The sequence below is a fragment of the Haemaphysalis longicornis genome, unplaced genomic scaffold (assembly GCF_048455015.1).
Source record: "Haemaphysalis longicornis isolate Haplotype H1 unplaced genomic scaffold, Haemaphysalis longicornis Haplotype H1 scaffold_13, whole genome shotgun sequence".
NCBI classification, from domain to species: Eukaryota; Metazoa; Arthropoda; class Arachnida; order Ixodida; family Ixodidae; genus Haemaphysalis; species Haemaphysalis longicornis.
In genome coordinates this window covers 19816990-19831651 of record NW_027526233.1, presented here as the reverse complement: position 1 = coordinate 19831651, position 14662 = coordinate 19816990, and positions in this window count along the sequence as shown.

Here is a 14662-nt window from a genome sequence, read left to right as displayed (position 1 = left end):
TGATGAGAAATAGAGGGGGCGCGCACATTTGTTTATGAAAGAGGCAATTCTGTACCAAACCATTGAAAGCGTCTGGTCGCAATATGACTAAAACTTTGTCCTCAGTAAATCAGTTACTAGGTAAAGAACGCCTGCCTACAAAAAACATATTGAACACAACTTTGCTTCCGCTACTTCCCACCTTGCCAACAATTTCTATGAATCGTTTTCTTTGGAACAAAATGGTCGAGTTCATTGTGTGATTCAAAATATACAGCAATATCCTGTGTCACGTCCGCATTTATTCGGTTTTGACAGAGCCTGATCTCCGTTGCATATTCATTAGTTTAAGCCGGAACAAATGACCAGGGCTAGACAACATACACCTAGGTTATCCCTGCAGAAATATTGAGAATTGCAAAAGTTGTATACTGTTTATATTACATTGGCTCTTGGCCGGACAGTTTAAAGTGCATACGAGTGGTTCCCCTCTGTAAAAGCGGAACAAAGGGCCTTGCAAACTACCGCCTATATCACTTGTACAGTAGACTCTCCATAAACGGGACGTCAGGAGAATGAAAAGTTCCGTACAACAGGAGTTCGGTTTACTGCGATAGATGTTTGAGAGGGCAAATTTATGTGTGTACAAACTTTAAGTACTATCTCATGTAACTCTATGCACTACAAAGTGAATGTAGCTGACAGTTTTTCAGAAAGCAAGAAAACTACGAGAGTTCTAGGCACAGATTTCACAAAGTTTGTTTGGGAACAATGCGTCTCTGTGCACTGCAAAGAGCATCAGTTATTTTTGTTTGCGTACTAACGGCCTTTTCCTGTTCGCTGGAGGCCTCAACTTCGCCATTGTTTAGGAGCCACAGAATTTGAAAGATGGCAACGTGGTAATGAAGCGCGGTCAGTGCCACGATGGCATGAACGAGGCGGTAGGAGTGGAGCCGTGTAACCCCGGCGCCTTAAATCGAGACCGAAGGAGTGGAACAATAACTGCGATGTTGCATTTTTTGCGCCAACACGGCTTTTCAATAACCGGACGAGGCTTTCGATGCCAACGTGGAGGAACAAAAGAGCAACAACGGAACATCTGGAACCGTGAAATCTTCTTATCTTATGTCTTATTGTTACCTTATCTTTTTACCTTATGTCAATAGGTTTCACAAGCTATTTCATTATTGGTTCCGTTTGCACAGTGACGAGAAAGTTTTAGTTGAAATTACTGAGAGTTTTTACGTTGTTTAAATACAAATCCAGCAAACTTACAGGCTACTCTTCCGTTTAGGTGGCAATTCCGTTTAAATTGAGTGATTTCTTTTTATCGAAATGATACTGCACCTTGTGTTCTGAAACTTTTTGAAGAGCACATATTGAATATCATGACTTCTTTTCTAAAAAAGAATGAGGTAAAGATTGGCCATCAATACGGGTTGATGTGAGGCGCGGGCACAGAGATGTTACTTGAAACGTTTTCTTACACCCTTCATAACACCATAGCTCAGAATGACCTTTTGTTTCGCGTATTTCTTCATGTTAAGACAATGATGTCAACAATAATACACTCGGTAACAAATTATAGCGTTATGAATTCCGCGAACACTTTTTATCTCGGCCGGAACATTACCTTCGTGATCGTTCTCAAGTGGTGTCTCTTGGATCGGTGCTGAGTGATAGTATCAGACTTTAGAGAGTCGTCAAGCAAGGGTCTATCTTTCAACCTCTTCTTTTTGTTTTTGTGTGCTATTCACTTACTTAATGTTGTTAGAACTTACTTTGTTAAAGATTATCAATCAGCTGATGATACCCTGCTGGTGTCCGGCAATTCTGGCTATTGTCTCGCTCCCTCAAATTTTCAAGATTATGCCAGAAATATAGCCAATCGGTTCGAAGCAAATTTATTAAAAATGCACCCTGTAAAACGTCGTCTAGTTTGTTTACGAAATCGAAACAAAACAGTGCGGAATGACTGCTTCATTACGATACACACATGTAATTGTGCATCTTGTTCCTGTGTCCATATTTTCTGCATCGAGGCTGTTAACTATCTACGTGTATATTTTGATGGGGATCTTTTGTGGAACACACTCATGACTCACAAATGAAAAAAAGTTTGGAAGTACTGCCTGTATGTTTTAGATATTAAAAGTGTTTGGCTCTCTCTGTTGGAAAAATACTGGCTCAAACTTTGGGTGACAGTTTTCTTCGTCTTCGTTAGGGCATGGGCTGTTTTTTCAACTGTTCAGGTACCTGAAAAAACAAAGAAAGCCGCATTTAAAAAACATACCAAGAGTGTTCGCTATAAGTCACGCGTGCTGGATACGGATGGTGTATTTAGGGCAAGTGGTTTACCGTCATTTGATATATTGTTTAGGCAAATCGTCGTCATAAAATATTTCTGGTGTACGGATTACCGAACTCCCAATGTTAAACCTATACTTCTGCGGCGCATACCTCGCTACATGACGCCAAGGGTCCGTAGCGATTACACAATGGTTGCAAGGCCATATTCTGTACCTGCTATATTCTACAAATCGCCTGACGAATTGCTCAAGTAAACTTCGCGGAAACACTTGCGTGCTGGTATTCTAGCATTAGATTTCTGCTGAAGTATGTATGGGTGTGCGGTGACAATTTGCTATTTTTTGTTCTCTAATTTGCTTCTTTGTGATGAGGAAAAAGCCCAATGTAGCTAGAACCCATGCTAATTTGTTGTAATTTTGGTTTGTCTTTTTGTTTTCGTGTTTTCTGTTGGTCCGTTTTCTTGCTTTCCTTTGTTTCCTGCCATTTATAATTTCTTCTATTTTGTTTGCTTGTCTTTTTTTACCCTCCCTATACAATCCTCGCTTGCAATAAGTGTTTTTGCAGACGTGAAGGCTGTTGCTGCAGGGCGACGCCGCACAAGCCCCCCCCCCCCCCCCCGTTGGCTGCGGCAGGCCAATTTTACATCTGTATATACTCCTGGATAATGAATTTTGCTATAATTTCATTAATCAGAGAGTGCTTCCTATGAACGATACCGAGCTCGCGTGCCAGAAAGCAGTTGAGCAGGCTGTTCCTATAGATGCTACTAAGTAGATTGGCTTCCTAGTTTGCGACGAGCACAAGGTGCAAGTCGACTCGTAGAAAGCAGGACGAAGCTGTTTTCGCTGCCCTTTGCCAAAATACAGGAATGAAGTTTGCACCAAAATGGGTTCAATCTTTTTCGAATGCTACAGAAGAGGTCTTATACAGAGAGCCGGCCAGAGTGGTAGGACATTTGATCAGAAAAGGATGGTCACCAAGAACGGGAAGACGCTGACAATTGTGTCACGGAAGGCTTCCACTCTAAACCTTAGCGAAGTGCGCGATCGTGTAACCATACAAATGACAATCTATTGCATCTTGCTGAGCATGGTGTTGCACACGGCTGCTGCTGTTTACTGCGCAGCTCCAGATTACTGCGCAGCTCCATCAGCTCTTTCATTCGGCTGTGCTGTAGCCTACTGTTGTTAAACTTTGAACCCGCAGATGTGCAGGCGTCTGCTCGGTCAACGAGCAGAGCGGTGACTGGTCTGCAATCCTTCCGCTCTACAGTGTGGACCAAAAAGAACAACCTCTACATTTCCAGGAATGATTTCACGCCGCCCAGCTTGGATGCGTGAGAATCTCGAACCGAGCGACATAATAAGTTCAGAAAGTCCAACTCAGCGCAAAAAAAAGGCTTGACGCATTGCTGGCGAAGTATTAGGCCGTTTTAAAATACGAGTGAGGCACAAAACGGAAGAACGCGCCAAACTAACTAAACCCTGAGGTGAAACCTATATTCCTTAACGCTACGAAACTTCCGTGGGCATTGCCGAATGCTTTTGAGACTAGATTGGCTGAAATGGGAAATCTTGGAATCACAATGTGGTACACCATCAGAGCACGCTACACCGGGGTTACGAGTCATCAAGCGAAATGGTAGCATACGGATCTGCAGTGGCTACAACAACCGTTATCCCGTGTGTTGACTTCGACCGCTACTAATTACCACAGGTAGACGATCTGTACGCAGCCTTGCCCTGAGGGAAGGAAATTATGAATTCCGTATTAAGCCGGCCCTATCGGCAAATAGTCATGTCGAAGCAGTGAACATCATACCTCACGATCAAAACCAAGCAATGAGTTTTTTTTTCTTTGAATCAACTCACGTTTGTCGTTTTCTCTACATCCAGGACTGTAGAAAGAATAATTGACGTCACTCTGAGGGGTGTAGCCTTTGTGTATCTGTTACGTCCACGACACTCTGCTGATTGATAAAAATAGGCAAGAGCAGTTGATAAAGTTTGAACCTGAATAAAACGATTTTGAAAGAGGCGCCCGCTTCAGGGAAGAGAATTCGTTGTTTTTGGAACACGACCTTCGCCACCTAGGACTCACAATCTGCGCACAAGGCATTTCTGGATGACGGATAAGGTTCACGTAATCCTCACTGATCCAAGCACTAAAGACATGCAGCAGCCGCGGTCACCACTGAAAGTTGTCAATTTCAATAGCACGCTCCTTCTTAACCTATTTACGCTAGTTTAAATATTTTTCGGTTAGGCGGGTAAATCCACCTCGTAGGGCAGGGATGAGAATTGCCGCGAATCGTTCGCCAAATTTATAGCTTTGTAGCGTCTCCACCAACTTTGGTGCACTACAAACCGTGCACCCTACTCCAGCCACAATGCGACGCATTGCGGTACGGTTTACCGTGGCCTTTCTCTTCTTTTGGAAGATTGGAGCCGAGGCGAGTTGCTTTTACATTGTGTATATTCTTCCATACTGAAAAAAATACCGCCGGAGTGACAGACCCTGAAAAACATACTTCGCGTCACAAAGATTTGTTTCTTGGTTTATGGTCGTTTGTTCCCCTTACCTACCTACGTTAAACCACTTTAAACCATGTTATTCCCAACAAGCGGCATTCTAGCCATCGCACCAGCACGTTTGCGGTGCTGGCCTCTAACGCTGTAACCTATGCGCAGTTCAGTTGTTATTAAAAGATGAAGGAAGAAGGTCGACTCATAATTCTGTTAGCACCTTTTGCTTAAGAGTTTGAAAGACAAAATGCAAGAAAGTTAGAAAATTTGTTATTCGTTATGGTAGCGAAAAAACGCCATTTTGAAACCAGTGTTGTACGGAAAAGCGTTCCAAGGAGCGGCGTTCCTGGAACTACTTTTTTGGAGAAACAGAGGAACGCCACTGTTTTTAAGGGTCGGTGGTACTCTAGCGGTAACTCATTAAGTTTATGAAAGAATGGAGGGAACGGCATTCCTTCTGCAAACGTTACATCACTAGGATTTGGCTGTATTTTATGCCCAACCTCGAGTGCAAGAACCCACAATTAGCTACTGTGTTTCTCTGCCTACAAGCTAACCAATTTGCCCGCGCCCTTCAGCGGAACGTGCTTCCTCGAAGTTCAAAGGCAGAAAAATAACCATACAGCGGGACGGGGCTTGTGCTTGCCTTCATTCCGGTGGAGCTTACGTGGCGTTCGATGGTAATAGCTCAGCCAGGAAAATGCTTTTCACCTTTCATCGTTTTTCTGGAGAGGCCAGGATGGGCGTCTGGCCAATAAAATTGTTCTCTGATGGGGAAACGTTGCCTCAGTCCGAGCGGAGCTGCAGCTCTCATGTGAAACCAAAGTATCTGTATATTGTCAGGGGTAACTATCGGATTAATACGGGCGAGGCGTGCTGCGTTGCTGTCATGGGATTTGCGCTCTGCTGTGAGGTCATTGGAAGGGTCATTGGCTATCAATAGGGCTGGCTGCACCACAGTATATGAGGATTCCTTACTGCTTGAAGTTACAGAGTACGCACACAGTTTGTTACGCTGTGGTCTGTCATCGGTCTGGCGGGAATGGGTCGACAGGTGTATTGCACGCGTCATGCGGACGAAGATCAAGAAATACGTCATTGTTGGGCATACTATCATTGCGTGCCGTATGGAAAATACCCGAGGGAGGCCGCCCAAAAACATGTTGGCCAGCGCTTAGTGTTGCGTTAGTTGGGCGGTTTCAACATGTGCCTTGAGATTTTTTAATGTCAATATTTTTTCCGCACGTGATTAGCGTCCGGGGTATTTCCGGGGCTTTTCTCTTAAGCGTATTTCTATTCACAGCAACTGAATTGTGTGTAGCGTCCACATACTGCGCCATCTTTGCTTATTTCCTTTACCTGCCACCCCGATTGTGTTTGGTATACTTTGTAATTCTTGCGCGAAGATTTCAGGTGTCACTACGCTGCTGACTTTTATTTTTTCTCGTTATCGACGTCCTACGGAAACTTGTATTGCGAACCTAATAGTTGTTGGTTTTTCTGCTCTGTTTTGTTATTGGCAGATTTGTGCTGTATGCTCCGCTAAGCTTCACTATTTAACCCCCTTACTCAATTCCCTGAAAAGGGGTTGCAAGGTATTTTAAATAAAATGCATTATTCAATAACGATTCATTAAACACGTATGTATCGTTGTATTGGAACAGTTTAATTTAATTAAACATTTAAATATGTTCCTGCATGTGAGTAACTTTCCATTTGCACATCTGAAGCGTCGTAACCTTAGGCGAATTTGTAAGACCGAAGTAGAAAGTGCCATATGTATTGCACCCTTAATAGACAAGCACCAAAATTTTGGTATGACATGTCTGCAGTTTCTCCAGTGATCCCTGAAAAAAATTGGTCCAGGAGCGTTTCTTTGAATTCTTTTTATCTCTAGATCATCTAGAGCCTGTGCTGTTCCAATCCGTATATACACCTTGTTCGATAAGAGTTTTAAATATCTCACTTTCTTTCGCCTCAGGCTTATCCGACAAGATATTTATGTTAAAAAATATAATGTAGCTGTAATGCAACAACACGTTCTAATGTTCGAAGTAGAACTGGAACGCGTTCCTTTCGCAAGAAAGGAGCTTGTAACGAAAACTCGTTGCAGAATTGTGAAGGAACGAGGAACGGGTACAACACTGTTTTAAACCATGATATTGCAGGAAAACAGCTCGGGGCACCTTCCTTTGCAAATTGAAAGAATGTGTATGCATAGAGTGGCCGCTAGCTGTATGAAAAAATTTCCGCTATCTCCACGAAGTGAATGATAATGAGAGGGGCGAAGCAAAACTTTTTATCGGTAAAACCGTGAAACACTCGCCCGCACATCATATAAAGACTCGACACGTCAAGCTTTCCACCGCTCCGTTGACAAGCCCGTAGACGACGTCGATGTTTGTGGCGGTTATGTAGGGGTTGTTTTGGACGATGAGAATCTCCATGGGTAAGTTGGAGAATTCCGTGTGTGACATTTTAGCAATCTTGGCCGTCGCCGTCTGCAGAGCGTCTTGTGTCGTGTACCCCCGGTACGTGTCCTGGGCTCGCAGGCAACGAACGAAAACCTCTTGTTTCTGTTCTCTTTGTTGGATAGCAACGAACGCGTTGAACGTTTTTTCCTCTGCGTCCATGTGGTTGGCCCATCCCTAGCGTGATCCTGCCAGAACCATCAATAATGGGCCGTGCCATATACAGCAGGAAAAAGGGAGGGGACATGGCCCGCGCAAGAAGAGCTTCGCCCTTAAAAGATTTGAAGCCTTTGAAAACATGAAGCATCACGTCTACGATTACTGTGATTGTGTCGGCAATGTTGCGGGACTTGTTGCTGGACGAATCCTGTTAGGGGCACTCAGGCTTTCTGTGGAGGGAGCAACTGGTGCGCACCTGCGTATGGTGCCCGTCTATGAAGGTGAAACTTGAGCACCTGTCAAGGCCAGCCTGAATGTTCAAAAACAATGGTGCGAGCCGTGCAACACGCCCCTGGCTCCTTTGTTTTAAATGCGGAACATTTCTTAGGCTCGCGATTTCACTCGTCGATGTTGTCGGCGCCGTGCACACGCTCCCTGCGCATGCGCGTCGCGTCGAGGTGCAGGTGCACGTCTCTCCCCCAAACCCTCCTCGCTCTCAACAACAGGTGCGGTGGTGCGGAAGGAGCGCGTGTACCCCGTGCGCTCCGTCGCTCTCAACAAGAGCTGCGGCGGTGCCGGGGGAGCGCGTCTGTGCGCGCATGCGTCGTAGCTACCTGTGCGCTGCGTCACGCTCAACAGTAACGGTGGCAGGGCGTGTACACGTGATAACGGCGTGGTGGGTGCGTGGAAAGTTCGCGCGCTTGTGTACGGAAGTGTGCGAATGCGCGTCTATCCCCCGTACTCCTCTCCCTCGAGCGCGGGCGGTGTGTATATATGCGGCGGAGCGCGCGTTCGGAATTCAGTCAAGGTCGTCTTTGCTTGGCTTTCGCTTGACTTGACGCTTTGCTTGACGGCACCAAGCAATAAAGACAGACTTTAACTTTACCCTCCTTGCCTTCGCTTCTCCTTCATTCAATAAATAAGAATAATAATGACGAAATAACAATTAGGCAATCCCAAACCATACCCAATTACGCAACATTCACGCGATACCCCCACCACTCTGCGACGCATTTACTCGAGTTCCCCCCATGGGAAGATGCGGGCGGGGTTTTTTTTGTCAATGGCACCGTGGTAGCGCGCGCATATTGATGCTTTTGGACCGTTGTTGCATGCCATGTTTTCACTAGTCGTGGACGCGCAATGTTTTCACTAGTCGTGGACGCGCAATTCTAGTTGCCCGAATTAGTTGTAATGAGCTCGACTACTGCGGCTCGTACGGTCGAAAGTTTGCGAGAGCTGTTCAAGCGGTTTGGTTTCGCAGAACACGTTATCAGTGAAGGTGGCCTGCACCTCTCTTTCGAAGTGTAAAGCTTTTAGTGAAAAATTTGTCCTGACCTCACATATTAATACCACCCTTTCATCTATCTTCAACGGCCTTGGAGCACGTGTTTTGAGAAGCTTAAAACCTGCAGTAAAACTAGCCAAGAAGTCACAAGGTATCTAGGGCGGAAAACGATTTTGCTTGCGTATCGCCGCAACTCCACGTGACCACTATTGAGGCAACAGGAAAATTGGTTCAGTACGACGGCAATGAAATTAACTCGATTTTGTCAGGCAATCAGTCGGACAAAAACTTTCGTATAATCAATTGAAGGAAAACAGTGGCTCGCCTGTATCATCGTGGTGATTTAGAATTCGTTGAACTAGTTATGGTTGGCATTTATTGAGAGCGGACCAAACGGTTTCTGCTCCTGTTGTGGAGTTTTCGAGCCCTTCTTTTTTTACCACACGTCCTACTATACCCAGAGGCAGTTTCGTCTGGCGTCGTTACAAAGACCAACTGCAAAATCGGACCCCTAATCCGGAACATGAAGAACCTGACCAGGAGTGAGACAAGCTCCTGGCGTTTCAACGAAGCCTCCAACCAGTCACCATCTCTCCCTTCTGCCGCCACTGGTCCTCCAACTTCGCAAGACATCCTGACAGTGGGTACAAGATCGCTACCCAATTGGGTGGATGCAGCTTGCCCCTGAAACATGTCTGCTCCATTGCATAAACAATGCAACACGACAGTGTTCCACTATGACAACTTTTGACTGCAATTTTGTAGATTCCAAATTCGCCGTATACAGTACTCACGTGATTTTGGAACTTTTATTGAATAAACTCCATCCTGCTCATCGCCTCTCATTGTGCAGCTTTGAGGGGAAGGGGCAGCGCTAGAAACGGAACAAAGCGGACATGAGACAAACACATGCGTGTCGTCCGGTTTGTTGCGCGTCCCCTTCCATTCAAAGCTATGTACCAACCGGCTGAAGCAGCAACTCTTGGTCGAGTAGGTTTCGATCCGTCTTTTTTTTCAAAAAGGAGAGCTTTTATACAGAGTAGCTACGCCGGTCACATGTGTGCCATTGCGCCCAATCATATTTTTCTGGATGGGGGTGGGAGCCTCTCTTGTGTACAAAGGGGCGTTCCTAATTTCATTTCCTGATGATGCCTTGCTGCTACGAGTGTGGTTTCTGTAATTTTCAGACGTGTTATACAAACTAGGCTGAAGAAATGTTTGTAATCATAAGCATTACCGCCTTATTATGGTCCACTGCAGGAAGAAATTATCCCTTATTTAACTTTAGCCGCTTATGTCCTCTGCTACCCGCTCCCATTATTCCTTCCGGATATTTCTATATATTCAGTCTATACAGTACGCCGGTTTCATTTTGTTCGGCGCCCGTCTCTTTGAGCTCACTATTGTCCCTGGTGGTTCGCCGGATGTCATTACCGGTAATGGTATTGTTGATAGGTTGGCGGCTGCCTTATATGATGTCTTAAGATTGTATTTATTCGATTTACTTCTGTGCAGGTATATTTGTTGTGGGCCAGACCACACCAAACCCGGCTGATAATGATAGGCTGCATTGTAGGTTTTATCTGTTCTTATCTCTCATTCGTGGTATTCTATTGCTTACGCGTTTTACGATCAGTGCGATTAGTTACATTTTGTCTATTTTAGCACTTGTGAGGTCGACTTTGCGGCTGCCCTATAAAGGCGTGCAGAGAATACTTACGGGACTGCATTGTGAGCGAACATGCGTGCCAATTATTTAGGGATTTTCGAATTCGCTGTGTAGCGTGAGCAGCGATTCCTCACAGCTTTTGGTGCACATAGCGCCGAGGTAATATTTGTGTAATTCGGGAATATTTGTGTAATTCAATGATGGTTGCAAGGTTCTATTCAAGCCATCATCATTTTTAAACGCAGGGGTGCATGATATTTGTTTTACGATTGATGTAGAAAGTTCGGTCAATATTGATTCAATAATTCCTACTAAACCTTCCGTAACTAAACCATATACTTTTATCTGAGCTGATATTTCTTACAAGCATTTCTGGTCCAACAAAAATATGTGGCTTTCAAATCGGGGAAACCAAGGGACGCCCAAGCGCACGGCCGTGGCGTCGTAAGTCGAACTACGTATAGCATTTCGGCGCCATGTAGCAAGGCTATCTCCAAACTCAGAAATTGACCGTTACCATCGTGTAGTCTTCGTGTCTGCTGGCAAGTGCGCCTCAACGACAAGGGCCGTATTATATTAAAAATATATTCACTGGCACGATAGCGTTAAGCGCGCTTCAGAAAGCGCTAAATAACCAAAGGGGCGCTGAGACCCGTCGACGCTGAGCAGGCGACGCTGCCCTTCGCCGAAACTGCGAGAGAAAAGCACGAAAAATAGCAGGGTTTCTGCTTCGCGACGGACATGCGGAAATTGACGACGTACATGCGTCCTAATGGCCTATATCAAAAACACGCAGGACAGGGTTGGATCGCGGTAACAAACTTGGCGACCAAAATGTGAGCTTTCACTTTACGTAAAATGTTATACTTGTCACAGGTGACGTGAACCACCCAACCTAACGATTGCTCTTGTTCAGTTAGTGTGCAGAAAGAGCCTTTCAGGGCACCTTTATCGTGGATAACAGACAACATGGGTGAATTTGTGCCAAGCAATCATTTTCTAAGCCTCAAACTTGGAGAAGTAAATGGCCATAAGAATAAGTGTTGGGATGCTGTTGTACAGGCGGCGTTATGGTACATTTATTCGAACAGCTCCCCTTCTACCTAAATGCTCAAAAAATACCGTGGCGAAGACGAAGTGTCAAGGATAACTGTATACTATGTGTTAGGCCTTCAACAACCACACGAACATTCGTATGACTTGCCAGCTGGCCACGAGTTATCAGAATGTTAAATTTACCAAAAACAAATACACGTTCATCTTTTAGACTGAAAAGGAGCAAACTCGTTTAATTTAAAGCTTATAATTATGAAGCAAAAATATTTACGTTTTATACCCTGCTTAGCCCAAGAATTAGCTAGACCATTTCGTAAAGACCAACACATCCTTGGTAAGACAATTTAGGAGGAACCAGCCTCATATTTTGTACTTCGAAGGTTGTATAGGGAAGTTCTGACTTTACCAATGAAATTTTCTTTCGGCGTTGCAATTACATTACAAATTGAAGCGTACACTGTTGTCTCCAAAAACCAACATGTCAAGCGAGGCTCCCATAATGTTTTCACAATTACTGATTGCGAGTGTAATAAAACATAATATAAGGCAAAAATCTAACCCTGTCATTTGCCATTCCAGAGGACGCTTTGACCTGGGCCTATATTCTTCGCAAGGTGTGAACGCTGGTCACAGCACTGGTATTAAACTTGAAGGAAAGGAAGTGCGTTTCTACGAGAGGAATAATAAAAAGTATGAGATACTTCTACACCAGAATACTTCACACAACTCAATCCAACTTCCAGGGTTCTTTACACTTGCCCTGCGTTTTAAGCTACCTTTGCACATACACGTGAGTATATTTGTCTTTGATTGTAGATATTTCTACAGATATTACTCGTTTTTTCGATAGTTCTGCTACACGTTTATTTAACAGATATTTCGATGGTCTTCCTACCAATTCTTTATAAAATTATCTGCTGTAAATACACAGGGCGACCTTGTAAGGAGACGTCAACTCTTAATACAGAGTTGCAGTGCAGCACTGGTATTAGGCATTGAGCAGAAGTGACGCACCATTCGGCCCTCTTGATAAAGAAAGTGAGAAATCCTCTCTATACCTCCTCAATTTTGGGGGGCAGCTGCTCTTCTCTCAGTGCAATAGTTTGTCATCCAGAAACCTTTTTCTGTGCATAAACGCACAGCGTTAGTGCCCTCGGTCACAGGGAAGGCCGCGTGGTAGGTGGTTTTGATCTTGAAAAACGTTCCGAGCGCCGTACTTGCGGAGCCAAATAAAACCCTCGAATCGTGAGGCGCTATGTCCAATCGTCTCGGCAGAATTCCAAAATTGGTCTGGGTGATAATATGCGTGTATGAAAAAAAAAACATTCACCTGTTCTCTAAACGCTATGCTACCACAACAAAAACAAACCATGCAAACGTACGGTGTTTCTTGTTTCAAAGCTACATGTGTGCTATGAGGGACGTAGTAGAGACCTCTGAATTGATTAGCCCACGTGCAGACATTCAAGAGCCGCCCAGAACTCAATACACAGGCATTAGTGATTCCAGTTTCAACTACAAAAGTGACGGCTGTCGCTAGGATAAGATTTCATCATTGTCCTTAGCTGCACAACGCCTTGCTCACGGTAGGCCACCTAGATAGACACTGCCTAGATAGGCATATGGTGCATGAGGTGAGCCCCAGATAGTGGTCACCTGCAACCTGGGCTTTTTGAGAATTCGGAGCCATACCTACTGTACGGGGCCGCTGCATCTGCTGTACGGAGCCGCTGCTCAGGTAACTGTGGGCTTCGAAGCATTTGTTCGCCTTCCAGTATTGTGTTGCTTATAATTTTCGCTACTTCCACAAAAGAAAATCTCAAATGGAATTAGTAGAAACAACTCGCTAAAAATCACCGGGTGATCACCGATAATTATAATTATGAACACGTGCATACCATGCGATGATGTACGGCAATGGTTGACGGCGAAGGTCGAGTGGTAAAACACTCGTCTTGTAAGCGAGAGGTACCAGGTTCGAATCCTGGGCCGCCGGATACCCACCGGTTTCTTTAAATGGTACAAGCATCCCCGTATCGTAGCTTGTCTCTACGGTGGAACAAAAGCTTGGAGCTTGACCACAAGCAGCCGTGGAAGGCTATGTGGGAGGTCCCTCGAACCCCTTCGGACGGGGCCAGGAGCCGCTGGACACCCACCAGTCAAAAGGGTACAAACGCCCTCTGTACTGTCTCGGTAGGGAATAAAGGGGATGGACACGCTCTACCACTGCGGCATACGTGGGAGGCTGCGGCTCCCCGACTTCAGTCGCTGGCCACCCACCAGTTTGAAAGTGGGAACAGGCGCCTACCATGCGGGGTTCATGGAAACTGTATTACCACGCCGGACCATGCCTCTGGGTTACAAGAAAGTGGTAGGTACTTCGGTACCGCTGGGCACCAACCAGTATAAAATATCGGTACAAGCATCCCCTGAACAGGGGACCCAGTGCTTGGAAAGTTACCCGACTTCGTCGGGAAATGCCCCAGTGGAACGGGTCGTAACTTTTGAACCGTAGCAGTGGCTCAGAGGTACAGCATTCGTCTCGTATGTGGAAGGTACTGGGTTCCAATCCTGGTGCCACCGGGCACCCACCGGTTTCTTTAATGGGTAAAGGCGTCCCTGGTCACGTGCGGACCCTGGAAAGGGGAATCCACGTCTGGAAAGCTGCCTTTACCCTGTCGAGGTGCCCCGGACTCTTGTACATCTGGTGGGGCCTCCGGCCATCATGCAGCGTTGTCGCATTGGCGGTGGTGAAAGAGTCTGGCGGCATGTCCTGCCACAGGTGGTTGCGAGTTAAGCGTCCATCGTGGCTGTGAAAGGCACCATGTGAATTCGTGTTCCTTGGTGGCGCCGGGCCCTTACCGCTAAAATAGGTACAAGCGACTCCCCGGCCTGGCGCTCGGCCCTTGTGTGGGACTACAACGCTTGGGAAGTTTACCGGGCTTGTACGGGCAATCACCCCTATGGAAAGTGGCAGCTGCAAAAATGCAGGAACTTTTTTTACTGGTTATGCCTTTGCATAACCAGTAAACTTTATTGGAAGGTCAGGCCGATGATGTTGTCGTCTTCAAGGCATAAAAACAGTGTCGTCAGAGCACCTGACCTCGACGTACTTTACACAAGCGGCAAGCAGGCAAGGGTGCCATAGTGACAACAGTGCCTCGTCTCACAGGCAATTACTATATAAAATACCACCGCAGGTTTC